At 40.5% G+C, this 19062-nt stretch overlaps 1 pseudogene; it reads right to left on the minus strand.

Moving 5' to 3' along the window:
* Positions 1–377: 377 nt before the first annotated feature.
* On the minus strand, positions 378–6199 carry LOC117762964 (annotated as a pseudogene).
* Between the last annotated feature and the right edge of the window lie 12863 nt (positions 6200–19062).

Consider the following 19062-nt stretch of genomic DNA (forward strand, 5'->3'; position numbering starts at 1 on the left):
GGTCCTTGGAGCTTCCCTAATGACCATTATGCCTTTAATAATGGTCAACCTTGGGTTGATAGGTCATGAATCAACCTAAGGTTGATAGGCATAATGGTGATAGGTTAATCACCTAATCACCTTAGGATTATTGATAGGTCAGCTATCAACCTATGGTTGATAGGTGATAGGTTAATCACCTATCAAGGTCCTATAGGTCCTTGGAGCTTCCCCTATGACTATCCTTGACAGGTCACCTATCAATGATAGGTTAATCACCTATCAAGGTCCTATCAAGGATAGGTCCTTGGAGCTTCCCCTATGACCATTATGCCTTTAATAATGGTCAACCTAGGGTTGATAGGTCATGAATCAACCTATGATTGATAGGTCAGCAATCAACCTATGGATGATAGGTGATAGGTTAATCACCTATCAAGGTCCTATCAAGGATAGGTCCTTGGAGCTTCCCCTATGACCATTATGCCTTTAATATTCACGACCTATAAACCTATGGTTGATAGGTGATAGGTTAATCACCTATCAAGGTCCTATCAAGGTCCTATCAAGGATAGGTCCTTGGAGCTTCCCCTATGACCATTATGCCTTTAATAGTCACGACCTATAAACCTATGGTTGACAGGTCACCTACCTATGGTTGATAGGTGATAGGTTAATCACCTATCAAGGTCCTATCAAGGATAGGTCCTTGGAGCTTCCCCTATGACCATTACGCCTTTAATAGTCACGACCTATAAACCTATGGTTGACAGGTCACCTACCTATGGTTGATAGGTGATAGGTTAATCACCTATCAAGGTCCTATCAAGGATAGGTCCTTGGAGCTTCCCCTATGACCATTATGCCTTTAATATTCACGACCTATAAACCTATGGTTGATAGGTGATAGGTTAATCACCTATCAAGGTCCTATCAAGGATAGGTCCTTGGAGCTTCCCCTATGACCATTATGCCTTTAATATTCACGACCTATAAACCTATGGTTGACAGGTCACCTACCTATGGTTGATAGGTGATAGGTTAATCACCTATCAAGGTCCTATCAAGGATAGGTCCTTGGAGCTTCCCCTATGACCATTATGCCTTTAATAATGGTCAACCTAGGGTTGATAGGTCATGAATCAACCTAAGGTTGATAGGTCAGCTATCAACCTATGGTTGATAGGTGATAGGTTAATCACCTATCAAGGTCCTATCAAGGATAGGTCCTTGGAGCTTCCCCTATGACCATTATGCCTTTAATATTCACGACCTATAAACCTATGGTTGATAGGTGATAGGTTAATCACCTATCAAGGTCCTATTGGTCCTTGGAGCTTCCCCTATGACTATCCTTGACAGGTCACCTATCAATGATAGGTTAATCACCTATCAAGGTCCTATCAAGGATAGGTCCTTGGAGCTTCCCCTATGACCATTGTGCCTTTAATATTCATGACCTATAAACCTATGGTTGATAGGTGATAGGTTAATCACCTATCAAGGTCCTATCAAGGATAGGTTCTTGGAGCTTCCCCTATGACCATTATGCCTTTAATAGTCACGACCTATAAAGCTATGGTTGACAGGTCACCTACCTATGGTTGATAGGTGATAGGTTAATCACCTATCAAGTTCCTATCAAGGATAGGTTCTTGGAGCTTCCCCTATGACCATTATGCCTTTAATAGTCACGACCTATAAACCTATGGTTGACAGGTCACCTACCTATGGTTGATAGGTGATAGGTTAATCACCTATCAAGGTCCTATCAAGGATAGGTCCTTGGAGCTTCCCCTATGACCATTATGCCTTTAATAGTCACGACCTATAAACCTATGGTTGACAGGTCACCTACCTATGGTTGATAGGTGATAGGTTAATCACCTATCAAGGTCCTATCAAGGATAGGTCCTTGGAGCTTCCCCTATGACCATTATGCCTTTAATATTCACGACCTATAAACCTATGGTTGATAGGTGATAGGTTAATCACCTATCAAGGTCCTATCAAGGATAGGTCCTTGGAGCTTCCCCTATGACCATTATGCCTTTAATATTCACGACCTATAAACCTATGGTTGACAAGTCACCTACCTATGGTTGATAGGTGATAGGTTAATCACCTATCAAGGTCCTATCAAGGATAGGTCCTTGGAGCTTCCGCTATGACCATTATGCCTTTAATATTCACGACCTATAAACCTATGGTTGATAGGTGATAGGTTAATCACCTATCAAGGTCCTATCAAGGATAGGTTCTTGGAGCTTCCCCTATGACCATTATGCCTTTAATATTCACGACCTATAAACCTATGGTTGATAGGTGATAGGTTAATCACCTATCAAGGTCCTATAGGTCCTTGGAGCTTCCCCTATGACTATCCTTGACAGGTCACCTATCAATGATAGGTTAATCACCTATCAAGGTCCTATCAAGGATAGGTCCTTGGAGCTTCCCCTATGACCATTATGCCTTTAATAATGGTCAACCTAGGGTTGATAGGTCATGAATCAACCTATGATTGATAGGTCAGCTATCAACCTATGGTTGATAGGTGATAGGTTAATCACCTATCAAGGTCCTATCAAGGATAGGTTCTTGGAGCTTCCCCTATGACCATTATGCCTTTAATATGAAACAACCTATGGTTGATAGGTGATAGGTTAATCACCTATCAAGGTCCTATCAAGGATAGGTCCTCTGAGCTTCCCCTATGACCATTGTGCCTTTAATATTCATGACCTATAAACCTATGGTTGATAGGTGATAGGTTAATCACCTATCAAGGTCCTATCAAGGATAGGTCCTTGGAGCTTCCCCTATGACCATTGTGCCTTTAATATTCATGACCTATAAACCTATGGTTGATAGGTGATAGGTTAATCACCTATCAAGGTCCTATCAAGGATAGGTTCTTGGAGCTTCCCCTATGACCATTATGCCTTTAATAGTCACGACCTATAAACCTATGGTTGATAGGTGATAGGTTAATCACCTATCAAGGTCCTATCAAGGATAGGTCCTTGGAGCTTCCCCTATGACCATTGTGCCTTTAATATTCATGACCTATAAACCTATGGTTGATAGGTGATAGGTTAATCACCTATCAAGGTCCTATCAAGGATAGGTTCTTGGAGCTTCCCCTATGACCATTATGCCTTTAATAGTCACGACCTATAAACCTATGGTTGATAGGTGATAGGTTAATCACCTATCAAGGTCCTATCAAGGATAGGTTCTTGGAGCTTCCCCTATGACCATTATGCCTTTAATAGTCACGACCTATAAACCTATGGTTGATAGGTGATAGGTTAATCACCTATCAAGGTCCTATCAAGGATAGGTCCTTGGAGCTTCCCCTATGACCATTATGCCTTTAATATTATAGAATATATACTTATATATACTATATACTTATTTTAACAAAGACACAAGTTGAAAATATGTGTTTTGAGTTAATTGTATTTTTTGACATCCGTTCCAAAGGCTCTGACTTGTTTCAAATTAAATTACCTCAAAACATGGACAACATTTAAATAAGTAGTCAAAAATTTCCAAATAGAATCTTCTTTTAACTGTTTCCCACAATCAAATACTGATGACTCTAATACATCAATGTATCAAAGATGAGGCAGTAGAATATATGTCCTTACCAATTCTACTAATATCATCATATCATACCTATTATCTAATAGCAACAAGTAAAGTCAATTTTTGTGTTTATATTAATTTGGTGAACTTTTTCAATGTGGACTTCTGATGTAGTTGTTGGGATGAGACAGAAGATATGATACATAAACATGTATTTATGATATATAGAGTGCTGTACCTGGACTGGCTGTAGACATCGGGGCAGTAGAAGAGAGCCGTCATGACATACTGCCGAGGGACAGATGCTACAAAGCACCAAACTGATCCCATACAGAGAGGTCAGCACGAACACCAAGAGGGTCAGCAGGAAACTGCGGTGGTTTGCCTGTCCGACACAGCTGTTTATCCTGCAACACCTCAACACAAACACACAAACACACAAACACACAAACACAACACAGACCCACAAGACAAAGATCTGTGAGACCCAAGCTGACCTGGATATGTTGGCTCCATATACCTGCTGTATTTAAAATAACTCAGTAGATGTAGTATTTGAAGTTTACATTTGAAGGACTATTGAATATTTCCTGGTCAGACTATCATGTGGGTTATTCTAGTTTGGTGGTAATAGATTCAGTATACTCACAGTATAACATGGTTGGTTCTGGAGTTTCTATCTATATAGTAAATGTGAATAATAAACAGGAAGATTAACATCATATATACATTTTATTATTTTGTCTTTGAGGTTGTAAGTCTATTGCAGACAATGAAACAATTCAGAAACTGTGCATGAGGTATAAAGAGATTTATAAAACTGACATCATCATCTTTAATGTTCTTGGCAGTGTGCAGTTCAGGAAAGTGTCTGATAAAGCTCACAAACAAATAGACACCCTGTCTTCCTGGTTGGCCTGAGACAGATCCCAGTTTACCAGTTTTCTAGTTCAAGTTTACATTTCAAGACATTTTTGCTGGGAGCAGTTTCCATTTAAAAATCAATCTTTGGATGCAAAGAGTTTTTCACTTGAGCCCCCGCTCCCCAAAATGTCTGTGCACGGCCCTGAGGAAACCAGTGGGTACAGTAGGAGTCTTGTTGTTGTGTAATTACAGGGCAGTTATCTAATCTGTCATAATTCAATATTCACTTTCATGATGTGGTGTGAATGTACAATTCAAAGAAGTATAAAGATGTTATAATATCAAATCCAACCCACCAGACACAGTGGTGGTCCAGACGCTTGACGCAGGATCCACAGGTTCGACAGTGTCCGGCCCGCGGGGGTAGCGTTGTTTTGCACACAGAGCATCTGCTCCACTTTTCTGTCAGGGCAGGAGGAGAGGAGGAGGAGGCCGCTGATTGGATGGATCCATTAAGATGTGTAGAGTCCTTGTTAACCTCCTCACTCTGGCTGTGATAGGAGGTGGTGTGAAACCCTGGGCCTCTCTTGGTGTGAATGAGAGATCCGATGGTGAGGATCATCCCAGCAGTCACAGTGCACAGCTGCAAGATGGCTGACGTCCCCACGCGGTAGAATCTCTGTGATGAAGAGGTAATACATGTAGGCCAGAGAGAACAGCGCCAGAGTAAGGAAGAAGAGGGTGCGTCTCCTCTTGCGGTGCGTGGCGTAGTAGTACCAGAGGACCAGGCTGGGCAGAGCTGTCAGGATGATGATGCCCAGCAGGTAGCGCAGCGCTGCGGCCCGGAGCAGCAGAGGCAGCAGCACCAGGGCCGGGATCGTGGAGATCTCCAGGTTGTCAATCAGGGCCCCGAGAACAGGAGAGTGACATCCGCTGTGAGGGGGTTTGTGTCTCAGCCACCTGCAGCGCACACATTCAGGCAGAGTTACAAACACTTGAAAATAAAAAAACTTAATTAGGAATGATGCTAATACACTTTCATTGATCAAACTAATAAGATGATATGAGGAAAAATCACATGTTGTTTTCTTATTAGAAGGGTCAGACCCTGTAATTTGAATATTGTGCTTTGGTGTGATGTCACACGTGTTTGGTTTTAAATAAACTGTAAAAAGATAAATAAATAGATAAAATAAAATGAATTTATGATTAAATACATTGCAACATGAAGTCATGAAGTCTCAGAAGGATCTGGGGCCCTGGGACATTTCTTCACTCGGCCTGAAGTTTATTGTACTAAAGCAGGGATTCCAAAACCTTTGAGTAAATAACCGAGTCAGAGATATGTGACCCCCAGTATCCCAAAGGATATTTTAGCTGAGCTTGTTCACAAAAAATCTCCCATGTGCAATGTTTCCTGTGGTGCTGTAAACTGACCTGCTGCAACTGATGCTGTCACTGATGCTGTCATAATCACCATGCATGGTTATTTACATGGTTTTATTCTAACAAGTACTTTTCTTAGCTTTTGGAACAATTATGGCTAAAATATGATATTGAGAATTGCATCTAAATTGTATTTGATGTCTGTAAATCACCTTGTGACCCTTTTGTGTCTCATTAAAGGTCATACTTCTTCTAACCTGTTAAAGGCCTCGTCCAGATCTTCACAGTCACAGCAGCGTCCGTACTGGTAGATATCACACTCGCAGCAGCACATGGGATCATCTGGCTCCGGAGGCTTTAACTTCTCCCATTTCATTATGGCTTCCTGAAGTTCACAGGGCAACTTCGTTCTCTGGAGCGATGCACAAATGAACTACACCATTAAAACAAACTATTAGTGCAGGGAACATATCTATGGAAATGTACTGACAGAATCTATAACACAAAAACACACACACACGATCTATAACTTTGAAAAAAGCACATATATACATACATATCAACATATATATAGGAGCAATTATCGTAATTATAGAGGGTTTACTTTACATCTGAATTGGCAGCAATATTTCATCTATCTTACTGTCTATAATGATATAAAAACACTTATCAATTAAAAGCAACTAATTAGGGCCCGAGCACCGAACGGTGGGAGGCCCTATTGATCGCTCTCTCCACTAACCGCAACAGGCTTCAAAATGCCTGTGCTCGGGCCCGTTAGTGCTACAACGTAGCCCTAGTTGGTTTGTGTCTTTTGTGGGATTTTAAAAATACTTTTCATAAATATTCAGTGTTTCAAGAGAAGCAGCATCTCTTGTACTGCTGTGACAAAAAAGGCTTCCTCTCCTCTTCTTTTCCTGACTTTTTTACCATCAACCTTTCAGGGACTGCAGATGAAAACTACTCTGCACAGCTACATCTGGCACATTTACATGTTAATTAATGTGCAAATAAATATAATCATGTTTTGAGAGAGAGAAACAACAACAGGTCACGAATGCCACAAGGATTCATTCCCGTCTGACACGGCTGCTTTTCAGTGTGTCACTTCATCACGACGGTCCACCAGACGCATGTGAAACACTGTGAAATAACAATAAAAACAACATGAAAGGCTTCAGTCACACTTCAATGTCAGCGAGTGTCTTATCCGAGACCCAAGCTCCACCGGAGGGCTCTGTGATGAAATTAAGTGAAACCACTTTGAGAAACAAAACGATGATGGATTTTCTTTTGTAGCCCATTTCAGCTTTGAAAAAATTGAAAGTATTGTTGAATGGATCATGAAATATTGCGACTCTCCCCCACAGGGAGAATAAGAGGCTCTGTGGTCTGACGCCACAGTCTGGGCCTCAAATATGAGCCTCATTAAACTGCACTGCTTTTTGAATATGATGTAGTACAGGCTGATGACCAGAGAAGGGCAGCAGCGTCTGTGTTTCTGAAAATATACGAGTAGGAGTTCACTGTGTGTTGTACAGTGTGTGTGCGTGTGCGTGTGCGTGCGTGCGTGCGTGCGTGTGTGTGTGTGTGTTAGGGGAATGTAAGGACGACTGTGTTGGCGCCCGTCACTCTCCTGTTTGTTAATGTAAGTGACAGCTGCGTTCAGCGTGTGTACAGTTTACAGCTCGTGAGTTTGGGATGTTCACTGTTCTGACACATGATAATCACACAACGTCGCTATGAAAAAAAAATAACACACACTTGATTAACTCTCTGTCCAGGGTGTAAGGAACAATGTGTCTGTTTACCGTTCACACACAGAACAGAGACACTCAACCCACCGTGAGAAAAACCTAATTTGCAGATACGACGAGATTAATTAAGACAGAGGATGAGAGGAGGAGCAGCCCACTTGCTGTCATTTGCAAATAACACGAGGTTGATTAAAGTCTTAATAAACTCAGAAGAAACAGACTGAATCGCTGCAAAACGTCTGTGGTTTTCGCTGGAGATTCTAGTTTATTTTATAATTATTCAGTATGAACTCATCCCGATCAAAATATAGTTTCATTTTCTCAGAAACTATGACTCCCACTAGTAATCAAAGTAATGATAATAATATGATCAGTAATAAGACCTTAGTTGGTTGGTTGTTTGGTTTTACTTCTGTTGTATTTGTACTAAAATGTCAAATTGAACTCTAAAGGATCAGGTTTGTGATATTCTACATTCTAATTATTGCATATAAACATTTTCTAAATAGTTAAGCTGACCTCTACATAAGGCGAACACAGAAGGTTATGGGTTCTGAACCTGGCGGTTGTGGAGTTTGCATGTTCTTCCCCTGTCTGTGTGGGTCTTAGACGATACTCTGGCTTCCTCCCACAGTCCAACAACATGCATGTTAGCTCTAAAATGACCCAATGTCAGCTGGGATCGGCTCCTTAATTTATGTACTTTTTACTTATGTTTGAGTCGAGCTTGATTTAAAAAAACAAAGTGTCCTCAGTGTGTTTTAGGACATTTCTGAGACAATTTCTTTAAATGAAACAATAAACACACGGAGCTCTTTCCACTAGAAGTTAGAAACACTTGAAGTTGTCCGTCACGGTAGCCTTGCTGTCGGGTTGAAGCAGACGGGCTGTTCTCCTCTGACCTAACAAACCGTTTCCATCCTGTACATGAATAAATATATAAAAATGCAAATTACTATTATATAACCTATTATAAACATATATAGATTATTATAGATGGGAGTTGCAGGAAGGTGTAGCTAATAAGGTGTGGGTGTTTTTATATCTACATCTCTTACAGGCCGCGCTGACCCACAGAGCACAGAGACCAGTGTTGAGGAGGATAGGATGTGACAGGATCCCTGGATCTGACTGAGCATCATGCTGGAGCTTCACGACACACTGCTATCTCTATTGGTTCCTTTTAGTCCCTCACACACACACACACACACACACACACACACACACACACACACAGTTAAACCACCAACGCATAGGGACGGAGAGGGTGATGGGGAGAGAGAGAGAGAGAGAGAGAGAGAGAGAGAGAGAGAGAGAGAGAGAGAGAAATGAGGTGCACTGGAAGGGACTGAGATTAGAATAAAAAGTAAAAAGCAAGTGAGACGTCAGGCTGAGTGAACGCGTGAGAGCAGAGGTCTGAAGGAAGAGACAAAGCGCGAGTGAGGATCAGCGAGAAGCAACGATCACACAAACCAGATATTGTGTCTTCCACGACCGTTAGCTGAGGACACTGCAGCCGCGGCAAAGAAAGGGATTTCTCTGGGTTAAAATAAATCCATCTGCGTGTCATCTTTTCTGTTCCCATAGAAACACGTGAGCCGGTTAGCCACCAACTTCGAGGTGGACACGTGCGCATTGCTCCCGGCGCCAAGGCCACACATTCTTCACTTCCTTTGAAGTACACAAACACCTAATCTCACAGCTAAATTGTTTGAAATGTAGGTCATGGCTCCAATTTTACTACAGTGGGGTAAGATAAAAAAACAAAAAACAGCCGCAGCTCAGTATATCAGTGCTTAGTCCCTCTTGTACCTCGACTCAGAAATAATCTGTCTATATTCATTCCTCATTGATCAGACGAGTTGCTGGACATGCTTTCCATTAAGTTTCAATTATGAGCAGCCACGGGGTAAACAAAGGGCCGAAGGAGTTTGTGGAAGCTGCTGATGAGACGTCCAAAGAAGGAGCACGCACTTGAAAGGAATGTTTGTGCAACTGAATGTAACTGGATTGTAAAGGTAAGAAAAAGAGCCTTATAGTGTTTATTAAAAGATATATTATCGTGTTGGCTTTTGAAGGCACAGTGGCGTTGTATTGACTTTTCCACAGGAACTCGGAGGCTCTCACTCGGACATTTGCGTACATGTCCTCTGTAGAAACCGTGGATGATCTCCAGGGTTCAGTGCACGTGTGAAAGCAGCTTTAGAAAGATAAACGACGCATCTCCACTTCCTCCCTTTGTACAAAAATGAAAATACCTTGGATAAGGATGCCGCCATGTTGCACTCGACCAATCATGGGGCAGTTTCAGCTTGTTTTTATGATCAAAACCAAACTTACCGGAATATTGAACACACACAAACATCGGTGTGATGAGAAATGACAGTAATCATCTTTGGGAAAAGTATTATCAGGCGTGTACATTTTATTGCACTTATTTTGGTTGGGTCCATGCCCCATCCATTACCATGGAGGAGGCGAGGTAAATGATAAATGGCAGCTACATATGTACTTGACGTCTACAGTATGAGTTAAAGACTGAGGCTAAAGTGCCATGTAATGCTTTTCAGCTACCTTTCCATGGAAGATGGAATTTAAAGCATTGTTTTTGCATCGCAGTAGATAAAAAAAAAACGGCGATCTATCAATTAATGAATCCCTCATTCTATGATTCATAGAATTGTCATAATTATCAAACCAGTCAATGACCCTCTTGTGCCCTGAATGGAAGAATTTTAATTATGTTTCTGAACTAATTGATTCTGGACTTTCCTCTAATTTATCACATGTCTGTACATCTAGTGCAAGAAAAAAAGGTTTGTCATGCAGCTTCAGTAATTAAAGATTTTTCCAACTCAGACAAGAAGCTCTCAGCACTTGTAAGAAATGATACAACAGCTCCGTCAGCATCAGTCAAACTAAACCAAGCTGCTGAAGTTGAATACAGAACAGAGCAAATACAGAGGGACATCTGATAAGTGACCTCTGTGCAAGTTCTCCCTGTAGAGGGAGAGAGAAACATATAGACAGAGAGAAGGAGAGAAGGAGAAGGGTTTTGTATGCCTCTCAAAGTCTGCACCTTCTCAGGCTCTTCATTACCGGCTTCTCCACAATCCCCCGGGGTTCCCAGTGGGCACAAAGGAAGAGGGAAAGAAAGAGATGAACTTCATGCTGAATGGATGGCGCTGCATCCGAACTATAGAGAGCAGTGTGTCATTACCATTTTGAGGGCAGAGGAGTGTGTTGAGAGACGACGAGTGGCATAATCAGGGACGGGGCCTGACACGCAACACGAGGGCCAAGGTTAAAGCGTCACCATGGTTAAAGGAGGACTGAATCCTTGGCAGCTCCGGATACGCTGAAGACTTCAAGTCACCGAGTATCACAAAGAAAATCTCCGCTCCTCTTCTCCTCGACGCACTCGCGACCCAAAAGTTTAACAAAGTTCCCCAGAGATGGATATTAAAACTTCACGCTCCTTCTGTCCAGCTGCTTTCTCTGTTCCTGCCAAGCAATTAGTTTTTTTCTTTCATTACAGACCTGGAATTGGAAAAAACACAACTCTTGTCCCACAGCTCGTCCTCCGTCTGTTGGGTTTACATTTCCGCAGTCTGTGCTGCTTGTGTGAACACAAATGAGAAGCAATCACGACTTAGTCACTGTATCCTCTCTGTTCTTCTTGCGTGTAACTGTTGGTCGTATAAAATCTCATCGCAAATAGAGGACAAATGCGTAATGACATGTGACGAGGTTGAAAACTGCCTGACCAAACATCCCAATCTGCCAGGGAATATTTACTCCGGCAGCCATGTTTGTCCAAATATTAACTGTGCATGATGGGAAACGTGCCCGGTTAATTTGGACGGAAGAAGACTTGTGTATATTTGTCGTGCTCTGTCCATCCCAACCCTGCGTGTGTGGAATCAGGACGACCGTAACCGATGCAGTTTGACTCACTCAGTATTGTGTCGTTTCAAATGACCTCCGCTGGCAAATATCTTTATCTGGGTGTGGATGATAAAAAAGGAATTCAGCTCATCTCAACATGACACAGTACCCTGACTAAATATGTGGAAATACGCAATTACCCCATTCCATCCTCATGCCCAGTTCTCCAGTTCTCCTGCACCATCTGACTGTAAAAGGCCAAAGAATGTACAACGTCACAGTTTGATGCAAAGTCAACAAAGATGGTTATGAGCGCTGACTGTCACTCATGTATAACTAGAATTATGAATGTGAACAGCTGATATATTTCACATTAACCACCACAATGACATCCCCTCTGGATCAAAGATGACATTATTGACATATCACTGGATTGGCCCCTGTAAACCTGGCATTGTAATTTCCATAAAACAGAAATGACATGGCATATTTCTGAGTAAAATGTATATTTATAATTACATGTACATATCACTTTTGGGGTAGAGCAGTTGCCCTCCAACCAGAAAGTCGGCGTCTCAAATCCCAGCCCATGCCGAAGTGTCCTTGGGCAAGATGTTGAAACCCCAACAAATTTCGCTTTGGATGAAAGCTGCTAAACAGTATAAAAAACTGTTCTCAAGGTCTTGTGAGATTTAGAAACTTGCTTTGTACTGGAAATAAGATTGAGTGTGGCTCTTGAAAAAAAAGTATATTTTGCTGAGTTCAGGGTATGGTCAGATTACTTTAAATTGTAGTCAGTTACTGAAAATGTATTATTTGTATAGATAAAGTAGTCCATCAGATTAAAAAAAAATATGAAAAGTGATCTCAATACCGTTGAATTGCTCCAAACATTGGAAGTTTTGCACCTTACACTGATGAAATGAACTCATCCAGAAATTCATTAAAGAAATTATAAAAAAATTAATTTGAGGTGATCATCCACAAAGAGAGAGCAGCAGGGAATTCACTCAAACTTGAGTGTGGTGCCACTCATGGGTGGAAAATGTGACAGCTGAGCAGAAATCACAGAGATGAACAACAATCTGTGGAAAGGACGTAAAAGACTGTGATCAAACATGATGAGGAGGACGCCATGACTGTTTTATTAATATTGGAACAGGATCAGAGAGCTCTACATTCACCAGATACAATAATTTCTTGTTACACAGGCTGGCCTCATATTGACCTGGATATTAATAAAAATCAATTCTGACTAATATTACAGTGGTTAATGCACCGATCAACCATATTACACATGTAGCCTATGTGAGCTGGCTTCAATAATTGTGAAGGTTCAGTCACCAGGTCTCTTTTGTCCGTTTAGCCAAACTGAGTAACTGGACAAGAAAAGCTGTGGTGGGGAAGGTGCCCAAAAAGTCCTGTGAAGAAGGGAGAAGCTACCAGAAGGATGAACATCTCAGCAGAACTTTAATCCAAGGCTTCATTTCAGATTTCTAGAAGATGTTGTACTTGCTTACTTGGAAAAGTGCAAATAACGAAGACAATTCATCCATAGGTTCTATACATCCCTCTACCATGGGCTGGAATACATGAGATCGATACCATAAATAAACTGGCTTGTGCTTTTGGTTTTTTCTTTGTAGATATTTTGTATTTTTCTTGCAAATTTAGTGCATCACACAAAAGAATTACTTTTTCTTTTGAGATTTGTCATAGAATTAAAAACTGAAGGTTTCTGGCCCTGGAGCTACATAACATCCAGCTATGAAGTGTCGAGTCAACAAGGTTTGTCATAGTTACTTTCTTACAAAGATAAATATATATACACACATACACTGAAGTCTGAAGTTGTGCTTCCACAGATAATAACTGAGATTATCCTGCTGGCTCCACTAACGTCAGAACTTCTGATCTCACAGGAACTCGCACGATTCAGTGTGATAGCAATCAAAACATCAGGGGAGACGGACAGCCACACTCAGTTTATCACCCCCACTGACAAACGGCTCACACTGTCGGACTGTGTACTTGTAAACACACCCGAGGGATTAAATGAATCACATGAAGTACACAACATTTTACGCCGACCACTGTTTGTTGTGGTACTTTAATATATGTTTTAACCTGTCATACTGTCCCCTTCAGTTTTGTTAGAAACATCATGTTCAATATATACAATACCATCAGCTGAAAGTTTTCTTTGGATGTAAATACTCTGAGTGTTTTAAACGATGTCACATGAAGAGGACGACATAAATAGCTCAGAGTCGGTTTTCCAAAGAAAAAACAAAAAGGGCCAAGACACAGGCTCTTGCCAGTTTTCTTAACACGTTGAATTTGTGGCAAATCAAACCGTCCTCGCACAAGTAACAGGGCAGCAGCCTCGTCGTAAAGCAAGTAACACAGGGAGGAATAAAAAGACTTGAAACAGGCTAAATGTTAATTATAGTCTGGGTCACTAGTTCCGAGCCTGGAGGTCCCATGATAAATGTCCAGGGTTGTGAGACATTTAACTAAATGGGAAAGAAGAAATAAAAGAACACTCACTACTTAATTATTACATCTCTCCAATCATTACTTTACTAATTTCCTGGGAGATTGTGCTTAGTTTCAAATCTTCAGCAAGAAGAAAAATATATTCATAGACTATTTCCACCATTTGAAAAGGAAAATCCATCTATAACAGCAGGTCACATGGGGTCACTGGGTAATTTAAAGGTATAATGATATTCAATACCCTAGTTTAAATACACAGCTCTGCATTTGGGAAACAAAGGAAGCAGGAGGAGCTTAACTCTGTTTCTGTTTTGTGTATTTGTGCTTGTGCTCAGAACAGGGGCAAAGGGTGGAGGGGCAGTGGAAGAGCGTGGCTCAAAGGCCCAAATTGCTGGAAATCAGTGGCTCCAGTTCACCTGCATTCTGGATATATTATCTGGAAAGAGTAAAAGAAAAACCTCCGACTACAACCTGTACTCGACATTCACACATTGTTCGAGCAGCTACCTTCCGTCTTTCTCACACTTTTGTCTTTGATATTTTCTACAGACTAATTTTCTACAGACCAATGTGGCTTTAGAATGACCTTGGAGGAGGAAAGGTTGTGTTAGACAGTCAAAAGAAAAAAACTGTGTGGCAAAGCTTGCTGCATTTGCATTGAGAGTGAAAGCATTATCAAGTATATTTCACATTTTCGACTCAAATAGAAATTCATCCATTTGTACATAATGTCCTGCGCTGTTCGTATCTAATGAACAGTTTTGGGGAGAGGTGATCGAGCCACAAGCCAGCGTCACATGACTCACATTGATCACTTCATGGTCGAATGCGTGAGCCCATATCTGATTTACCGCATGAGAAACTCCAGCCTAAAGTTATGATGAAGCAGAGACTCTTTAGCGAGGATGATCTCCAGTTCCAATAAGACTGCGGGGCCTCGCAGAAATCCATACGTGATACGCATCTTCGCAGTCAGTCAGTCAGGTTTGCTCAGAGAGTGCTAGCGCTTCAAGGTCAGTCGTTCATCCCACACAGAGGACACATTTAAATAAATAAAGTCAAGAATAACCCAAAGACAGATGTTCCCACTCAACAACAATAAATCCTAATGGGATACTCGATTTAAGAAAGTCGGTATATGAAATGATCGAACTGCTGTTATTCAGCACTTACTTCATGGTGTCAACAATCTCTGAGGTGAATTCGACAGCTGGCGGCTTTGATCCATGTGCTTTGATGAAGTGAGACTTTGGGGCGAGACTTAAATTAGTACCACAAATGATTCGCCCTCCAGTTCTCCTGCACATAATAAACAAATAAACAAAGTACCTGCCTCATAGTGTACTGACGTACAGTACATGCATTAAAGTGATTCTAGTTGTAGTTTTCTTGTAAGGTTGAGCACCTTATTAATTGATTAAAGATTAAACAAAGACAAGGAAGACAAGAGTTATGGCATTTAAAAAGTAAAATATGAAACAGTTGTCATTCATCTTTATATTCAGCCTATGGTTTTGAAGTCAGGGTGATGTCCTTACATTGTGTGTGTGTGTGTAACTGAGTGTTATTTTCCCTCAGACTCTTTTCCTTTTTGTTGTTTTTGTACATGCATGAGGTGGAGTCACGATTTGATGTACATGAAACGAGTGGGTTCAATGTGTGGTGCTTGGATTACTGCTGCAGGATGGAAACAGGAAACTTCTTGACAGTGATTTACTGATCTCATAAGTTTCTACAGAGCAGACTCACGGCAACATTTCCTTCTTAAACTATCCAATCAGAAGCAAGAGGGACTTCTGTGATAAATGTAGGGAATCACACTGGAAAACACAACAGATTATTATAACTGTTCTGAATATGCTGATATTTTGTATGTATCCAAACATGAAAACATATGAATATTTAACAATGTAAACATCATAACAATATTTTTAATTAATTAACTCAAATAAATGATTTATGTTAACCTCAATATCCCACACATGTTTACTCACGTGGACACATCTTCTTCACTGAAATTGACTTGGTAGACTTCACATCTCAACTTCTAACTCTAACGTTTTTGCCTGAAGCTCCCAGCAGCCAACCACCAGTCACCTCATGTATGTGCACTATTGTTGATGACTGATTTCCTTAATAATGATTGTTCATCATGATCAGATATTACAGAATGTGTGAAGAGCTTTCTCACCTTCTCAGCTATGATGTCTTATGGCGACTTAATCCTCCAGCAGTGAGAGCAGTTGGACAGAGGTGAGTGAACAACATCTAAGAACAGCCCCCCCCCCCCCCCCCCCCCCTCCCTCTTCATGATCAAAACACAAGGTGCACAACGTGACCAGCGATCCATCACATTCCTATCAAACCCCCTTTTCAAATTCCTCGGGTGCAGGAACACCAACCTCAGAACATTCAAACTTCAGCACCTTAACACAGTCCTAAAAACCCAGACTGTAAATGTTTAAGTACCGTTTGATTTAACTTTAACCGAAAAGGCCAGTTTATGCTGGGGGAACATATATAAATCATACTTGTGAGCACAGACCTGCAAATAATATGTGACCTTCTCTTTTTTTTACCCTGTATCAATTCACACCATCAAAAACCCTGTCAAAACAACATCAGCCACTTTGGGAGTGTGGTCTTGCTGAAATAAGAAATATGTGAGCTTGTCGTCCACCTAATGAATACAAACCACGATCAGTATGTAAATCAGTATGAGCACAATTCATTCTTAAACATGAGCAGAAAAGCTTCTCGCTGTCAAATATACATGTAATTGCATTCCTCAGCCCTATTAATTTGATGAGAACAAATTGAGCATGCTTATAGAATGAGTTGCATATATAACGCCAAGCATTTGCATTAACATTTCAACCATCTCGTACGGTGTCATGTATTTAAAGTAAAAGAAAGGCAGCACTGACTGAGACTGAGGTAATGAACCCATATTGAATTAGCGTACAACTTTTCAATTTCCCATTAGTTTTAAAATATATAGTTCTGACAAACCCACTGTATGAACACAACCTGCCATCAAACGGAGGATCCATTGCCAGAAAATGGATCCAGAAAGACACCTCCATATGAATGTTGTTGGATGTATAAATACGTAAAGTGTGAGCTACATTTTTCAGGGAGAAATCAATTCATGCAGATTATAGTTAGGATGGTCGTTTGTTGTTTGCACAGAGGTCTAATATGAGTAATTGTTCTCTGAATGATCAGTGCCAGAGTTTGAACAATTTGACACTAGTTTAACTAAACCATTATTAAAATGTTTTTCTATTTAGAAAGATAAATATTCTCTCACCAGCAGCTGGCTGAACATTCTGTTGCCATAGGAACAGAAGGATGAAAAACAACAGAAACATCTGAAGTTTCTGTTGAGTTGTGCTTTGAGTCTGAGGCTCAGCGAACACACAAGCTGTGTCTCAACTCGGGGGCAGCATCCTTTAGAGGCTGCGTTTAAAGACTGAGAAACTAGGGCTAAAATAAGCGGATCCTTCTCAGACCAACCTATCCCAGGTGTCAATGCGCTTTGGCAAACCAGGTAAAGGTGCCAGCAAGCGACAAGACAAAGAGACGTCACGCTTCAACTCAACCTAATAACTGACGGTAGCCTATATGTTCAAAGACCAAGGGGCATTCAAACATTCTCTGTGTCCAGCTGCAGCAACAGTAAGTTCGGGACAAGCTGGTAATGTCGGTGGAGGAAATCCTCTATAGACCAAACCATCTCACTTAGGTTAAGGCTTTGAACCTTAGTGAGCTGAGTAAGTTGCATCACAAAGCTACAGTTTTGTTGTGTTCATTGCAAACTAGCAAATAAATGTGGCACATAAAAAGACAACACTCCAACAGTTAGGTTGACCAGAGAGGTGGCCACCACAAGCACTTAATAACCGTGATATTGCTTCAGACCGGCCGATGATTATCTGATGATTGTCTCTGAGTCTGATGGACGGAACATTTTTATAGATGGATTTAAACACGTCCATTAATTTCAATCTCAAGAGCAATAGATGAAATTGAATTGAAATAAATATACAAATGATAAATTAATTGAAGTTTTGCAATTAATGATTGTTTATTTTTTTTAAAGCTTTTATAATTTAATAATAACATATTTTCACATAGTTTTTAGCTTCAATCAAGTTTGTATATAGAAATGCACTTTTACCATTTAACGATTCAGAATATATATCATTTAATATATTATATTATATTATCATTGATGAATTTATTTGGGGAAATTATTTAAATACAATTAAAGATTATAAAAGATTATTATAGTATTATTCATTTTCCCAAGAGGGCACCGCTTTCATTCTGATGTTAGTTATTCACTGGACATGTACCAAAACGTTCTCGAGCCCCCTTCTCAACATTTGAGCTCGTAGATTATGTTTATATCCTCTCAGCTTTCCGCACACATGAATGGCATAAAATAAGAATTTACTGAAACAAATTTTATTGACATAATGGTTCAAATTCTCATGATAAAAAGAGTCATTATGTTTTTGCCGCTTACAGCCGTTCTTTCTGTGGCTCTCGCTGTGAATCCCTGCAGAGACCTGTTAAACTCCAGGTAACCATAGCAGCCTGTGCTCGGTGCTGCAGACGGGTTCACGGTGACTTGAGGAGACGAGAAAGTTTAACTCAGCATACCTTCTGTTTTTTCTCCGGTTCGTTAGTACAGAAAACACTAAAAATACTCAACAACATGTTTTGAAAAAGACATGAAAAGGAACACTTCCCCCTAACTTTTTTATTTCGGTACATGCAACCTTATGCTGTGTTATGTTTTATTCAACCGTCACATTTAACGCTCGTTTCACAGCTTTTTTTTCCTGTCATTCTAATTTCTTGTAATGTGCTAGTCAATAATTAACCCTTTGCAGTCACACTTATCTACGTCTTCAATAGTAAAATCATCAATAGTAAAAATCAATTATGCTTTGTTATTTCAGAGTCGATGAGAACTTGGAACAATAAACCAATAATGATCTATTCTGCACAGGTTTTGAGTTTCACTGCTGTTACTGAACACATTGTGCACCATTCCTATAGAAGTCAGTGCTACACAATGAAA

Source organism: Hippoglossus hippoglossus, chromosome 1, assembly GCF_009819705.1.
Source record: "Hippoglossus hippoglossus isolate fHipHip1 chromosome 1, fHipHip1.pri, whole genome shotgun sequence".
Classification (NCBI taxonomy): Eukaryota; Metazoa; Chordata; class Actinopteri; order Pleuronectiformes; family Pleuronectidae; genus Hippoglossus; species Hippoglossus hippoglossus.